The following is a 17,425-nucleotide window of genomic DNA, read 5'->3' as shown; positions in this document are numbered from 1 at the left end:
TAATGGAAAACAATGACCAATATTTATCTATCATGATAACAAAAAACAAATTTGAAAATTCTTAAAAATTTATATAAAGATAGAAAAACCCAGAATGCTAGGTGGGTACATAGTTCAGATTAATACCAGATAGTACTGTAGTGAGTGAGCTGCATGGACCTCAGGGACACATTCAGATGGAAAAACTAGAAACATGATTTTTTTTAATGAAGGGATAGGCATCTCAAATCTATCCTTAGGGGGTGACTATTTAAGCCCTTATTCCAGAAACTCCAATTCATTTTCATAAATATAGTCTGAATTTGATCAGAGAGAAAGGTAGATAAGCATATTTGGACATTGCGCTAGTATGGCTGCTCTTGTTCTGTTACAAGATTTATTTATGTACACTTATGTAAAGCATGGATAAAATCTCAGAGGCCATAAATTTCCCTTCACTATAATGTTCAATAAAAGCTGTCACACCTACAAATACTTACTCAGATTTTGCCTCAAATGTATAAGGACATAAAGACATAAACTCTGAATTTACAGAAATTGTTTTATGCCAAATAACTCCTCTTAGTATTTCTATTAACTTTCTTCTGGTACTATCAAAGGTGACAAGCTTATATTTCTCAAGCTATATATAAATATCTTGAATTAATTATATAAAGTGGTCAAAAAAGCAGTGCCAGGGTCCAATGACTCAGCATTCAACATGATTAGGTGACATTTTCAAATTTTTCAGATTATACAAACTACAAAAACTGAGTCTATTTAACCCTTAGGGACACTCAATAGTGGCAAATGCATAATTAACAATAAATTTCAAAGGTTAGGACAAAATACTTGTCTTGGCCTCGGGGATCATGGAGGTAAAAGTGAAGACAAAAAGTGGATCCCGGTCACCAAGCGAGGCGACCTGGTTAAGGACATGAAGATCAAGTCCTTGGAGGCAATCTACCTGCCCATTAAGGAGTCTAAGATCATTGATTTTTCCTGGGTGCATCCCTAAAGGATGAAGTTCTAAAGATCATGCCAGTGCAAAAGCAGACTCGGGCTGGCCAGCGGACCAGGTTCAAGGCATTCGTCGCTATTGGGGACTACAATGGTCACGTTGGTCTTGGTGTTAAGTGCTCCAAAGAGGTTGCCACTGCCACCCGAGGATCCATCATCTTGGCCAAGCTTTCCATCGTCCCTGTGCGGAGAGGCTACTGGGGGAACAAGATTGGCAAGCTCCAAACTGTTTCATGCAAGGTGACAGACAGCTGTGGCTCTGCGCTGGTGCGTCTCATCCCTACCCCCAGAGACAATAGCATTGTCTCTGCTCCTGTGGCCAAGAAGCTCCTGATGATGGCCGGTATAGATGACTGCTACACTTCAGCCAGAGGCTGCACTGCCACACTGGGTAACTTTGTCAAGGCCAACTTTGATGCCATCTCCAAGACTTACAACTACCTGACCCCCGACCTCTGGAAAGAGACTGTATTCATCAAGTCTCCTTATCAGGAATTCACTGATCATCTAGTGAAAACCCACACCAGAGTCTCTGTTCAGAGGACCCAGGTTCCAGCTCTGGCTAGCACATAAGGGTTTTTATACAAGAAAAATAAATGAATTAAGTCTGTTAAAAAAAAAAAAATTAAGAAAGGGTTGGCCGGGCGTGGTGGCACACGCCTTTAATCACAGCACTTGGGAGGCAGAACCAGGCAGATTTCTAAGTTGGAGGCCAGCCTGGTCTAGAGAGTGAGTTCCAGGACAGCCAGGACTATAGAGAGAAACCCTGTCTCGAAAACAAACAAACAAACAAACAAACAAACAAAAGAAAAACGAACGAACGAACGAAAGAAAGAAAGAAAGAAAGAAAGAAAGAAAGAAAGAAAGAAAGAAAGAAAGAAAGAAAGAAAGGGTTGTGCTGAAATATAGGGTAATCAAAATAGTTTGGCACAAACCTACACATACAAAGAAGCTTAACTTATTTTAAAGGTAATACTTAACATTGATAAAATACAGAAACTACAATGAAAAAAAGTAAGGGTCACTGATTATTTATTTCTTAAAGACAAAAAACTGGATTCTTACTGACTACTCACTATAGCATATTGATTCCATGATAACTGACAATTTATAAAATAATAGAAAATAATGTTATAAATTTTATAACATTAACTTAACATATAACATTAACTTACTACCTACTGCAAAATGTCTAACAAGTGTAAAGTCTATGCTTGTAGAGGTTTGAAATCTCCTAAGGCTTTGGGTGCTAAAATCCCATCACCCTTTCAAATAGTTATCAGGGTGGAAACCTAATCAGGCTAAGGACTAGAGGTGAAACCTTTGGAAAGTAGTAAGAATTAGACAAAGTCACTTACAAGTAGCCTCACTTTTGAATCAGTTTGTCTTTGTAAGAACTCATAGAGACCAGCTAGATACAAAAGTAACAAATAAGTTGTATTATCTTTTGTTATGGAATTGTTTGCACAAGGAGCCTAAGACAATCAAATGTGACCTTTTACCCTTTTACCAGAACCATGAACTAAAACAAACCAATTTTCTTTATGAAGTAGCTTGTGAAAATATTTATTTTATTTTCTAAATATAAAATAAGGCAAAATTTAAGGTGGAATTACATTGGAATTCATCATTTCTGAAGGTGAAAAATATAATCTAGAGAAAAAATATATTCTACTTATTACAAAGTTGTAAGAGGCAGAATTCTCAAACTACTAATCAGTAAGGAAATAGAACTGAATGATGAATGAAAGAAGAAAAAAAACAAGTTCATCATAAAAAGACAAGCAGAGGCAAGAAGGCTCAGCAAAGGTTGGTCAACTGGCTCAAGTTACACTGAGGACAGTACATTCTGGAATTCTACTACAAACCATGGTAAAACAGCACTTTCAGAGCTAAAAGAAAGCATTACATGAGGAAAGGGGATAAAATTTGCAATGTAAATAAAGAAAACATCTAATAAAAAACTAAACAAAACAAAACAAACAAACAAACAAACAAAAACCAACCAACCAACCAACAAACAAAAAGATCACAGTTCACCAAGAAGTCAAAGAACAGCTAGGAATAGATTCCCAGGGAGGATGGGTGGCAACTGATCTGTTGCAGCCAATATCACTCCGTGTAACACAGGACAGGCTTTGGTCTTTTTGTGTGAAAATAAAGACCTGGAATATTGAACTATCTCCTCCCTAATTTTCAAGAGATGAAAATTCCCTTCACACAACAGTTAATCTTTAGTGTCAAGTAGACAGAATCATCGTGGACGCCCATCTCTGGGTATGTCAGTAACAGATCTTCTGCAGAAGTCCATCTCTGGGTATGTCAGTAACGGAGCTTCTGCAGTAGGTAAACTGAGAGGAAGACCATTCGCTGCTCTAGGGCTTTGGAATGAATAAAAAGAATAAGGCAAGGTAAGCACCAGGCTTGACTGCGCTCTGTTTCCTGACTGAGAATGCAATGAGAAGAGTGTGCCTCCTGCCCCTGCCAAAATGTCTTCCCTACCACGGTAAAGAGTATCCCTAAATCTAAAATTAATCAGAAAGGAAGACTTAAGTCTTAAGTAGCTATTTGTCAAGTATTTTGTACCAGCAATAAAGAAGCAACTAATATATTCCATTTTCAAAAACACAAAACACCTGATGGTTTGTAAAATCAACTCTTTGGCAAAACTGCAGAGGGGCTTCCATACTAACTTAAGGACCTCATGTCTTTCATCTCTCTCCATGCCCTTTGATGCTCTGCATCCATCCTTCCTGAATACATCATAGTTGTGTCAGGCCCACAAAAGGCTTGCACGGTGATTGTGGGTCACTTGCCATATCCTCTCTATACACCCTCATAGACTCAGAGTCCTTGCACTCCAAAGTCTCCCTCAAAATATACAGGACACAGCCAACCACGATTTACTATCTCTCTCTCTCTCTCTTCTTTGTTCATATACATACAGGCTGTCCCTGACTTTCAGATTCTCAGCTTCTGAGCAGCCAACACTTTCATGCATTATACATCGACACTCCATAGTGCCTTTTGTATGCCAAATCCAGACTTTCATACATCAGCAGATCAACGAGCATTTTACGCTAATGTGTGGTGGCACTGCCTGACAGCCAAGAGCTCTGTCTGGGCAGTCATGCCATCTTTGTCTGGAAGAGCAGACTTTATATAATTTTTTTTTTTGCTCTTTGCCCTATTATTTTGCCAAACTGAGTAGAAAATGAACATTGAAAGGACTGATAATAAAGGAAAATAAATCATAGGTCTTATAAGCTCCATACAACCAAACAAAGAGGAAGTCATTGTCTTCTCATTGTAGCATTTCTTTAATCCCAGTCGTGGCCCTAGTAGATTTAAACCCAGTCAACTGTGGTTCAGTCATAAAGAAAAAAAATAAGATTAAGAACTCTGTATAAAATGTTGGAAAAGTTGTTGAAGATTATGTGTAAATGGTAAGGTATAATTAGAGATTAGGTCGTATATTTAAGCTTTCAAGAAAACTGGGTAACATAATAGTCTAAAATTTTTACTTTTCCATCATAAGTCCTTACATGTATAAATAAGACATTTTCTGTTAATTAGTGGGCATTGGGTAAACCCTTTCACTTTTGAGTATCTGTTCACTTACTTTGCCATTTGAGCATAAACTCTCTCACTATCTAGGCTGTGCAGGTGTACAGGTTGTCTCCTCCTCCATTGACAGCCAGGAAAGTGATTGAAGTGGAGGATGCAGAATAATTTCTGCCTCCAAGAGAGTCAGGACAATCATGGAAAAGCAAAGATTGTATATAATGAGTGGAGCAAACAGACTAACTAGGTTTTATAGAACAGAAAAGTGAGTTCAAACAAGTACTGTGTGTTAAATTACATATCACATATCTGCATGACATATTGCTTTTCCTCATAAAATTTGTGAGCAATTGACTAGGTGAGGAAAATGAACTCATAGTTTAAAGAGTTTATTCTAGATGTCACATGTACGTGTGTATGCATGCATACTCTCTTGTCGCTCTTCTCTATCTCTCTTGCACATACACACACAGGCTCACACATACACACACACATAGATAAGCTATAAATTTAAGCTGTGTATCTGAATTTAAAATACAACTTGTTTAAAAAGTGTGATACCTTCAGTCTGTTCAGTGTTTCAGATGCTGGGGATGGTGCTATCAAATACTCCACAGAATTCAGTTCTGCTGGCTTACCCTTCAGACCTGCCCTCTATGATTTAACTTGAATTTCTAGAAAGTCTTAGTACACTTTCACTTGAATAGTTCATTTCACTAGCAACTATATTGACTATATTGACTGTCATCCATGTGTAGTATCTTTAAAAAATATTTTATACCACAACTCTCTTGTAGCAATCATTTATTGAAAAGAAAATTTTTTTTATAGGAATGAATTTACAACAGGACATGCAGATTCCTCAGTCTGACTTCCTATGTGCATTTCTGTCTACTGTACCAGCTGAATGCCTATTATAGATAGTACTAGATCATCACCTGTATATCAACTACTCCTTTGTCCCCTGCTGTGGACACTGCTGCTCATACCCCTTAGCTTCAATCTCCTCAAATTCATGGTCCCATTAAGTTTTTTATCACCACTGTAGAGGTGCCTAAGAGAACCACTATCCTATCTGAGTAATATAGAGCCATTGGATGCCGAATGAAGGATACAAAAGTCCCGTTTCCTCAAGGTATGGCAGGCTTAATGATGCTACATATGATCTGTATGATCTGTGAGAGCCTGCTGAGTATGGACAGCTGAAGCTAACATTGGTCAGCTTTTCCTCTTATGCCATCCATTCCCACTCTCAGAAAGATTTTCCCTGAATACAACATGTTGGGTTCTACTTTGTGATATTACTACTGAAAAGAGCAGGTTGGAAAATTCAAAGCAAATATTATTCTCCTTTCTTACAGTTGTTATCGCAGGCAGTTGTAAGATCAATGCACTGACAGTGATGTTTCCTTCACAGAAGTCAAGCAAATAGAGATTATGCCTGCTCTTTTATGACATTAATTCTAGCATTGAGAGAAGTCATCTCATACTCTCCTTGCCTATATAAATGCCTTGCCTCAATACTCTTACACTGTCATCTCAATTTCGGCAAAGGTTTGGAGAAGAAAAATATTCAAACCATAGCAATGTCTTTTCTGTTTGGGGGTCTTGTTTTAGTTAAGAAAGGCTCACTACTTCAAGAAATTGGTAAAAGTAAATGCCTACCAGCAGATTAGATGGTTTAAGGAATAGAAGTACTTGCTTTGAAAGTAAGATAACCTCAGTAGAAACTCTCAGAGCCACATAAAGAGGTGAGCATGGTCAAATGTACCTATGGCCCCAATCTTGATCACAAGGATGGAGACTGCTGGGTTTTACTGGCTGACAATATAGTTATGTTTTCTGTATAGGACCTTATTTCATGAGAATACCTGGAAGGAGAAGGAGACAGGAGAGCATCCTTTGGTCTTTGTACATGTATACACATGCACATATAGCCCTCCCCCATATACACATGCATACATACATACAACAAGAGTATATGGTACATTCTGTCTTGTTTTTTTTCTTCTGGAATTAATGCTCACAACCCAGTTTATTTGTGTAAATACAAGATTCTAGATTTTGAGGTACTGAAGCTAAAATTTGTTATTTCTTTCAAACCATAAGGATGTAAAATAAACTCTGCAAGTTCACAAATTTTGCCTATGCATCTCCACTCCCTGGCCGTCCTTCCAGAGTTCACGTGAGCAATGGTGATATCATAGCATGCTGAACTTTTACAAACCTTTAGATTATGTTACCAGTAAAGAAATTCTATGATACTTTATAAGTTATATATGATTCTAAATCTTATATTTATGTATTTATTTCCGACTAGCTTAAGTTTTCCTACAACAGACACAATAATGATCTCCTTAAAGTCTACTACTTTTATAGTATTTTTAAATAAACAAATATGTATTCCCTTATTTAACATGAGCTGTATGTGCTCTAGCCATGCACTGAACATTCCTGCTACTGGTGTAGCTATAATACACTAAAGAACACAAACAGGAAGTAAAAACTAAGTACATGGTAATTAACTTGTGTGAGAACATGGGAAGTGTGGTGATTTGAATATGCTTGGCCCATGGGAAATGACACTATTAAGAGGTGTGGCCTGTTCGTGGAAGTGTGTCACTGTGAGTGTGGGCTTTGGGGATCTATGATCAGGCCCTACCCAGTGCAGAAGGAAGTCCCCTTTGAATAACACCATGTCTGACTGAATGCTGCCATGCTTCCTACCATGATGATAATAGACTGAACCTCTAAAACTGTAAGCCAGACACACTTAAATGTTTCTTTATCAGAGTTACATTGGCCATTATGTCCCTTCACAGCAATGAAGCCCTAAGACAAAAGTTGGTGCCAGGGACTAGAGTAATGCTGTGATAGACCCGACCATGCCATTATTTGGAGGACTGTGGATATTGGGACTTCGGATTTGGAAAGCAACTGGATGCACTAAGTGATGCTTAGTGGACCATCCTAGTAGGGTAAAATGAACTGTGGAGACCTGGTTCAAGATGTTTCAGAAGAAATTTTAGTATGTAGCCTGGATATTTAGTATGTAGCTTAAGATATTTGGTGATTATAGCTGCTTTTTGCCATTTTCTGGGGAGTGTGCCTGAGTTTAAGGTGAAAAGATTCAGATTTGATCAAGAGTAGCAATATTACAAACAAAAATACAAAATGCATGGTTCAAAGAATAAAGGAGCACCAGGAAGTAGAATGAAGCTAAATTGTATGTTCAAGAATATTAAATGTAACTAAGGGCGTGGTGACCTCAGGGCAATATCCCACACAGCTACACTTGTTGCTTATATGTTTGCATTTGAAGAAGGAATAGTTATATCATGAAAGACATTATTTCCTGGTTATTCTTTTCATTTGGACTTGTAATCTGGAATGAACTACAATCCAGAAATGGAGGGCACATCTGTGATCCAGATCTTAAGGCTGGAAGAAACAGACTTTTGATTCAAATCTTGAAGCACAGTGGCCATAAAAAGTTCAGGTCCAGGCATGGTGGTATACACCTTTAATCCTAGCATGCAGTATCTAGATGCATGCAAATCTCTGAGTTCAAGGTCAGTTTAAAGAGCAATTTCCAAGACAGCCAAGTTTAGGCAGTGAAGGCGTTGAATAACAGAAAGCTACTGATAATGTAATATCCCAAGAAGAGCATGTTCCAGTCCTAGAAAACAACAGAACTTGGCAGCTTCACCCATGTGACTCTGGCTTTAGGGTCAAGAATAGAAGGGACTGCTGGGACAATTGATGTTAGTTAGCTGGAGCTAAGAAGAGGTGATTAAGAAAAGACCCGCATCACTGAGGTGAAATCTTCTGGGAAGTGTTTTCTGAGAGCACAGAGGCTGTGTTCCAGAGATAGCCAAGGTTGTACCTCAAGCTGTAGCTGGACTTAGTGATGTGTAAGAAGTACCCAGATGATCTAGTTTTGAAGTCATGAAGGAATCATGGGGAGCAGCTGAAGCTTGGTACTGTGAGAAGCTAGCAAAGACCAATAGTGAAGGTATAGCCTCACTTGCAATTGATAGCCCAGGACTGAAGGGGTTCTGCAAAGAAATTGAGGTTTTGAACAATAGACAGCCTGTGAGATGTGGAGAATAACAGCAGAGAAAGTCCCTAGTGTATTGGAGATGAAAGTATGTGGGATGACCACCAAGAACAGGAACCCCAGTGGAGTACAGTCAGAGCCTAGAGCATTGCAAAAAAGCATAGTTGAAGAAGTGACCCAAGCTCTCTGGAGAAGCCCCAGAGATCATGTGTGGACTCCAAATATTGGCACAAAAAAACTAGAAAATTAAAGATGCCTTGAAGATCCCAAAATGTTAGAGATGACAGGGGCATGGAAGGAACACCTGCTGAGGAAAGCTTACTAACAGAGAGTGGGACCAACACAAGACCAAGAAGTTTGTTGCAATCAACAAACATGAAGTAAGTTGGAGATCTAAAGAACGCTTTGACATCAGATATAGAGATGAAGAGTTTGGAATTTTCCAAGCTGAATTTTTGTTCTTAGTTTTGTCCAGTATTTCTTCACTATGGCATTTTGGAATAATAATGTATATCTTATAAAGTTAGAAGTATGTGATACGCTTTTTTTATTTTTATTTGTTTATAAGGGATTGCAATTAAGATATTGCATGAATACCAGAAGAGATTTTCAAATTTGAAATTTTAAACATTATAAAGATTGTGATAGACTATGGGAACTTTTGAAATTGGACTAAATGTAATTTGCATTATGCAATGTCCAGGTATGGCCCCCATAGACTCGTGTATTTGAATAAGCCTATGGGGTCCAGGAAGACGAATAAGGTGGTTTGAATATGGTTGTTCCATGGGGAATGGCAGTTAGGAAATACGGCCTTGTTGTAGAATGTGTGTCACTCTGCGGTTGAGTTTTGGGGTCCTGTGCTCAGACTCAGCCCAGTGCAGAAGAGACCCTTCTCATAGCTGCCTGCAGAAGACTCTCCTGCTGCTGCCTTTGGCTCTTTCAGTGACTTCCTGGACGCTGCTATGATGACAATGCAAAAATTTAAAACTGTAAGCAAGGCACAATTAAATGTTGTTATTTTACAAGAGGTACCATGGTCACGTTTTCCCTTCACAGCAATGACACACTAAGACAGAAGGCTTAGAAGAAACTGAATACTACCGAAGAATGGTCTCCTTCTGTTACAAGGGCTAGAGAAGGCTGCCTATAGGAATGACTATAGAATATATTATAAAATATTCTCAGATGTTATGTCACCTAATGAACAAATAAAATAAACTGAAGTTTTATATTCTCATTATTTGCAATTATAACACAATCCTATAGGCAAGAAAAACATCAAGCAAAATAAGATTGATACTTTAATGGCTTTTGGAAACAATACATGTTTTCAGTGTGGTTTTGTTCATTTGGATCTCAAAGGATTCCTCATAACAATATATTTCATTTTAAAAAGCATGAAAGGAAATATAAATATAATTCTTTTTGCATCACATCTGAGATTACTGAGGAAGTGTTTCTCATTTGCTATTTAATATTTCCCTTCTTCAATCATATAGATACTTGCTAATCAAGTAGCACATGTTGGGGACACTGCTATACCCCATCTGAAGACACACCCTAGCACAATGTCTCATCCCACACATGGTCTCCTGAAAGACTCTTGATGAAGAAAATTCCATTACCTGAGATAATAACTAATAGTGTCATTAGCAATGAAAGTTGAACTGATAGTCATGCTACTACTCAAACACAAAATACTTTAAATATTATTAAGGTTTAAGAAGCCTAAAGTAGTCATTCTGACTTACAAAAAAGTAAACATTGCAATTATCTTAGACATAAAGATATTTAAAAAGTACTGAGGAACTCCTTCCTGTTCATTATGTTTTCCTTTTTACTCAATTTCTACTTAAATGCTAAGATTTTTATTTGAGCTAGAATTATTTCATCTGTCATTTAGCAAGTGCCCCCAGTGTGCCAGGCATACCTGAATACATTAACTACAAAACTAAAATGCAAACCATATTATACTAGAACTTAGCAATTTGTACAATGCTGCCTTTTTACCATAAGAGCTCCACATCTCTCAAAGGAGACTTTTACGTTCAGCAGTTTCAATGTTGCAAGCACAGATGCAATCTAACACTGAAAAGCTGATGACACAAAGATGACTCTTCTAGAAGAGACAGTACCAAAGGCCAGAATTCAGAGGTTAGGTGCTGGCATTGCAAGGAGGAGAGTCAGCTTTCAACTCAAGGTTGTCTGGCTTAAAGATTGTGTTTTCCACTAACAGTGCGCTGTTCCCTCCTGTTCTACAGCAGAACAGCAAGCCTCTTATGTCTCAGCATTTAAAACTGGAGAAGTACTGGCTAATTCCACATTCTGAATATCCATTTGTTAACTCTCTGCATTTGTCTTCATTAACTTTAGAAGAGCCACACTTCAGAATTATTTGCCTACAAGGTATTTTTGAGCATAAGATTAGTAAACTAGGAATATTGTCAGTGTTGACCCGGAATGTGGCTGCAAGCACTTCCCTGAAGATTCCCAACCCAAGCACTAGGCTATCAGAGGGGTGTGGCTGTGATTTTTATCATTAAGTACCTTATTTATAAGGCTCAAAGATTCTAAAAGCTGTAGCTGTTGTATGCATGTGTTTAAAGGGGTCTGAAGATCAACTCAGTGATTTTCTGAATACATCAAAAGTTTCACAGCAATTCCAAGCATTTGCTGATTAACCCAGTAGGATATTAATTATGAACACATCTGCCATTCTTACTTTTTGTTCTCCTACTTTAAATAGGAATGGAGTAATTCAAACCTGTGTGTGATTAGGTGTAGCTAGTGGTGCATGATGAGCTAGATTTAGATACGTTTATGAAACATCAGAAAAAAAAATGAAAGTGTTTACTAGGAAATAATTGTACTAGAGGATGGACAAAGTGAGAGAAAAAAATAAAAATAAATTTAAAATATTTTTAAAAGCTTAACATTAAATAAAGCAGTGTATGGGGAAAATAAATGTGAACGAATAGATGGTTTCATTGTTTCTCGAGAACAAAAAGTATTTATAGTCCCCCTGCCTTATGACTCAGCACTGTGGTGTCAAATATTTGGGGTATTACTCATAATTACAAAAAAAAGAGATCTGTGATAGAGTAATGTTAGCACAAAGAACGCAGAGGGAATACTGCCATTATTTTTGGGAGATTCTGATACAAATAAAAAAATCACTTTAATTTTTGCCTGTCTACACAAAAATGCGTATGTAGTTGTAAACAGGTGATAATGTGTATGTCTCCAATTTAAAATTGTCAGAATAGGTGCATTGAAAGCAAGGCATAGGTGTGCAAAGAAAACCCAATGTATTCCTGTACATTTCTCTTAAACGTGGTTGCTACTGGAAGATTTGTCTTGAGGACACAGAAATCACAAAAGGTTTCCTTCTGAGCTATCTCTTCACTTTTCACACAAGGTTAGACTTTGAAGAAAATGGGCAAATCAAATTTAATTTTTTTCCAATGGCTAATAAGAAAACAACCCAAAAGTTCCACTTACAAATGAGGCTAAGTGATTTTTAAGTAGAACGTAACTGGCTAAACGCTTCATCCTCTATCTTTCTCTATCTTTCTTTTTCAAGAAGTACTCTAACCTGGGTTGCTTAGTTGCCACAAGAATAATGAAAATTCTAAAAGAAAGTTGCTGTTTAGTTAGCAGTTCATCTAAAGCGCTTCAAGAATGGAGAGAACAAAGCATACAGCTTTAATAATGTTTCTCATGGAAATGATACCATTGTTTGCTTCATTGCTTTATGATTTGATAACAGCTGCATGTATGAGGTGCATTGTATTTTTTTGTTTCAACACCCAGCTGCTCATCCTTCAGTAAAGGGTTTGAACTAGCTCTTTCATTTCTAACATTTACTCTCAAAGTTAAGTTCAAGTTATCATTCTGAAGAAATCACTTTTATGGGCTAAAGTATTAGGGAAAGATTTTTCTTAAATATCTCATTAGATATATCTGCATTGGATTGGAAGTTCTTCAAGGGTGTATATACAGATTCACAGCAAAACAACTGACATCCATAAATATGGGAAATAAATGGTCCCCTGCAAGATGTTTAGCAGCCACTGGATAATGGTTTTATTTCTAAGATTCTAAATCCTGGTTATTCTAAGTAAATCTGAAGGTAGAGAAGTCATATTTTGATATTTCTATAACTTCTTGAAAAATTCTATAGTATCAAAAGCTTAAGGACCAACTTTGTGTATTGAGCAATGCAGTTCTCTATCATAATCAAATCTTTTGTTGAATGGGGTTACCTAATGCGCTTTGATGTGGTCAGGAGCATCCCTAGGTCTACCTCATAGATCCCAGTAGCATTAGTGTCATCCATACCTACATCTCTCTCATGGGTACTGAATGTGAAAGAAAATAATGCATTAAAATATGAGCTAGCTCTCTGCAGGGCGTGAAGATCACACATATGGATGACTAACGTATTTCCATGAGCATTCCTACTCTCCCTTCTGAATCCATATCACATGTGACCAGCCTCTAATATGCATTACGAGTTGATAACGGTTTTTATTATAAAGATAAAATTGGGATGTGCTCTTACCTATCAAGTGTAATAGCCCCAAGATAACAATCATAAAATTGAGAGAGAAAATGAGACAGAGAGCAAAGATTCTTAGAACTTTAATGGGCATTGCCTGAAAAAGAATTTAATTTTGGGTGGGCTTCTAGAATGAGAAACTTACTGGAAGTATATAGATTGGAAACCTATTAAGTTTATAAAGTCTCTGCATTGCCAAAAAAAGAATGACTGATTGAAAAAAATCACATCTGCTCAATATTCAAAACAACTTCTTGGCTACCAGCCTTGTAAGAGCAGGAAGTGAGCTGAGACAAGGTGCTATAGTTTAAGCAGGCACATTCCTTTGCATCCACTTCACATAGGATCACTGAGAACAATAGGTGGAGGAATAGAGCAGACTCATGACCTAATTAAGGAAGGCTCCCACCCTGCCCCTTCCTACCTTTATCCCTTAAATTTGCCATGAACCAAGGACTATGGGGCTATTTCCAGTGCTTTCCCTTCCTAATTAGAGTGCTCCATTGTTTGTTTGGGGTGGAGCACAGATAAAATTTGTCTTTCAAGTTCATGGGACGCTGGATAAATGAAGACACACTTGGACCTGATCCAGAGGCTTTCTTGAGCCCAGAATTCCCAGATTTATATCCCTGGACAGAATTTAGTGGCTAAACAGAATTTAGGTATTTTTTATCTTTAGGTAATGATCCAGTTAGTCATTGTTCTCTGAGTAACTGAAGACAGTGGTTAATTAGTCACTAGACACTGGGATTGTCATACAATAGTTCATTATTAAATATCCATATGATCACCTGCAGTTTCTAGCCTATATGACAATTAGATTAGAGCTTTGTGGCTAGCCCTGGCCTTTTAAATCTATGAGAAGAGAAACATGAATCACTTCTACACTACGATGATTTAAAGTGGAAACACATTCCTAAAGCTCTTTTTCTCTTTGTTGGTTTTCTTGGAAGTCAAGGCACAGAAGAGAATAATCCAGAATATTACTATTAAGCTAAGTATTAAGATTAAAAAGTATATTTGTGAGTATATCATGGACTAGTCTATCTAAACTAATTCAGTTGTCTAACTAAGATTTCCATAACCCTTGCAATCAAGTATTGAGATGGATATGCCACTGCTATTTGTAGCTGCAATCAGATGGCTTCTGGTGTACAGGAAGTACACTTACAGTTTTATATAAAAATAATTAAGTGGATCTTAAAAAGACATGAAGAACAAGAACCTGGATTAATTAGAACTACACACTGATGTTTCTGTCTGTGAAATGTGCTACAGTGTTTATCCATGATATTGAATACTTTGGTCACTGCAAGTTATCTTTGGTTTTCTGCACAAAATTTTGAAACCACAAACTCCTCCTCTTTTTATCCAAGTTGATGTATTTCCTGCAGCCTATCAAGACTATCCTTTCCTTACACAGCAGTCCTCTTACCCTGCTCTTCTGCACTGTGACCTACATGTTGGTCTCTTCTAGGCTTTGGGTTCTTAGCTGGTGTACTGGCTCATTTTTGTCAACTTGACACAAGCTAGAGTCATCAGAAAAGATGGAGCCTCAATTGAGAAAATGCCACCATAAGATCTGGTTGTGGGCAAGCCTGTAGGATTTTTTTTTTTTTAATTTTTCAGTGATGTACAGGGCCCAGACCATTACGAGTGAGTTCCTCACAGACTTGTAGGTAAGAAAACAGATTCAGCAAGCCACGGGAAACAAACCAGTAAGTAGCACCCTTCCATGGCCTCTGTGTCATCTTCTGCCTTCAGATTCCTGTCTTGTTTGAGTCCCTGCCCTGACTCCCATCAGTGAACAATGAGCCAGATCCTTTCCTTCTCAGGTTGATGCTGGTTATTTTCAGTATGTTTAAAGTTTGCTACCAAATTAAATTTACATTTCCCAAAACTTTCCAACATTCCAAGGTCCTGTCCTTATGTGGGCAGTTTTTAATACCAACCAATTTTCATGAAAGTTTTATAGCTATTAAAAATAAACAAAACTATCCAAAAGTAATAGAGAACAAAGCATTGCAAATGATTCTTATATCTTGATCTTAATCTTTCTATTGATTTGTACCCTTCATCCTTTCCCCACTCATCCATGTATAGAGCTAAGAGTTATCCTTCAATTCCTGCTACTCCATTCTATAAGCTGTGACATTCCGAGTGCTGTGGAGTCGAGGATACAAGCACGTCAGATCTAAGACTTCACTCCATTTCTGTTACCTCAGTTCTTGGCCAGTATTCAATCATGTAGACCTTCTCAGATCTTCTGAAATTAACTCCCTATACTTATTGTTTCTTTATTCATCCTTTACACTTCTACCACATACTATTTTAAAATCAATATAACATTTTCATTTAAAATGTGTTTATTTTTCTCTCATTGCTCTTAGCCCTAAATTTTCTTTTGTTTCTTAATATCGTCTTCACTCTAAAGACATCTTGCCTCTGCTATTTTAGATCCTCTTTCTTCCTATTTTAATTGTACTCTTTAGGAAATGTTGTGGCTCATCCATTCCTAGCTCTTTGAAGTGAAAACTTTTGCAAGTACCTTTGGCTAAATATTGTTTCTGTCTTCTCACAGTTTTTCTCACCTTTCAAAACTTATGTCAGTGATTAAAAGCTTGTTCTTATTATTCTGCTGATTATCTATATTGCTACTAACTTATAGGGGTTGAGAGGGAAAGGTTAAAATAAACCAATATCCATGAAGTAAATTGCTATACATGATGGCCTAATTAGCTTGTACCCAATTAGTTTAACATTGGGCTTTCCAGCTTCTCTCCATTTTCTTTCATTTTCCTGACTATCACTGTAAGTGTCCTATACTTTTCTAGAGCACCATGATCTATATGAAGACTTGATACCCCTACTAAGCTACACTACAGCATCATGTAAGACCTAGCCTTAAGCAAGTTATACCTGGGAGTCCTGACTAATTAGGGTCTGAATGCTTGTGTTCCAATGCTTGCCGCTATTGATTGCTCAGTTCCTCTGCAATTTCAAGACTGTACTGTATCAACTCAATTCAGTCAAAACAGAAACATCACACAACAATGTATCTTCATGAATTTTTTATTCAATTGATTTAAGCAAGATTTCAGAAAGACTCCAATGCCCGTCTTGGTTTCCGCATATAGAACAACTTTGTAAAGACGATTATATAACATTTATTTCAATGAAGATATAAAGTCAATCCTTAAGATAGATAATACAATCGGTGAATTTCTTAAGACAAAGTGCACTTCCACGTATTATCCATCATCAAATCATAAAACATTGGCTGTCTGAGTGTGTCAGTGACTTTCAGTTTAAGTATGCTTTCCCATACATCCTAAATGCTCTTATGGAAATGAATGATACTGGTTTGCCCATGAAACAACTGACATAAACCAGAGTTTTGAATATTCAATACTTCTTGTCAATGAGTTATCTACTAAATATTTCTAAAACAATGTATTGAAAACAATGGAAATATAAAATTGTATATGCATCTATACACGCATCATAGTAAAACACAGGGTTAAGTACACTTCATGCTCTTAAATCCAAGCATAGTCATTTGACATTAAAAAAAGAAAGAGCACATGGACTCGTGTAGCTTTTGCAATTATTAACACCAATAATTTCAGTTCTTTGCGCATTCCAAATTTGGTTCTATTTTGTTTGCCCTTCCATGAATTATAAAGATCAGATATCTCTGTTTAAAAGCTCCAGGTTTGATATTCAGTCTCATTCATTTTAATTTTTTCCCAAACAAGTGAAATTTCTGGATAATAAGCCTTGGGACATTGGCTGCAGAGCAGGGAACTACTCTCTGTGATCTTTTGCACTGGCTAAGGAATTTGTTTTTCACTCTTATAGTTCCTGTCCCAACTCAATCATAAAATCAAAGAAAAGTTGTCATAGAGCAAGAGGCTTTTTAAACCTCAGATTCTTCTCCTAGCTGAACTGTTCCATTTATACATCTTGGCAGTAGTCATTAGCAGTGAGAATCCTAAGGAGACAACAAAAGAAAATGTGCAAGTCTTTTTTCAAGAGCTTCTGAAGTGTTGAAAAGTGTTTCTATTTAAAAGCTCCTGACAATGATTGGCAGGATCTGAGGAAACCTCACAAGATGAGCCCCACCCTCTAAAAATTAGTGCTGGAATCACAGTGAACACCTAATTCATTCTTACCACAATTGATGTATTACAAGCTAATTGCTATTCGGTGGCCCCTCTTAAAGGCCACAAGATGAA

General features: G+C 37.2%; 1 pseudogene; it reads left to right on the top strand.

Annotated features, from left to right (window-relative positions):
• Positions 1-1,572, top strand: part of LOC110329264 — a 33,829-nt pseudogene extending 32,257 nt beyond the window's left edge.
• The last annotated feature ends 15,853 nt before the right edge of the window (positions 1,573-17,425 follow it).

Source organism: Mus pahari, chromosome 11, assembly GCF_900095145.1.
Source record: "Mus pahari chromosome 11, PAHARI_EIJ_v1.1, whole genome shotgun sequence".
Lineage (NCBI taxonomy): Eukaryota > Metazoa > Chordata > Mammalia > Rodentia > Muridae > Mus > Mus pahari.
Note: the sequence above shows the minus strand (reverse complement) of the source record. Positions and strands in the feature narration are given on the sequence as shown.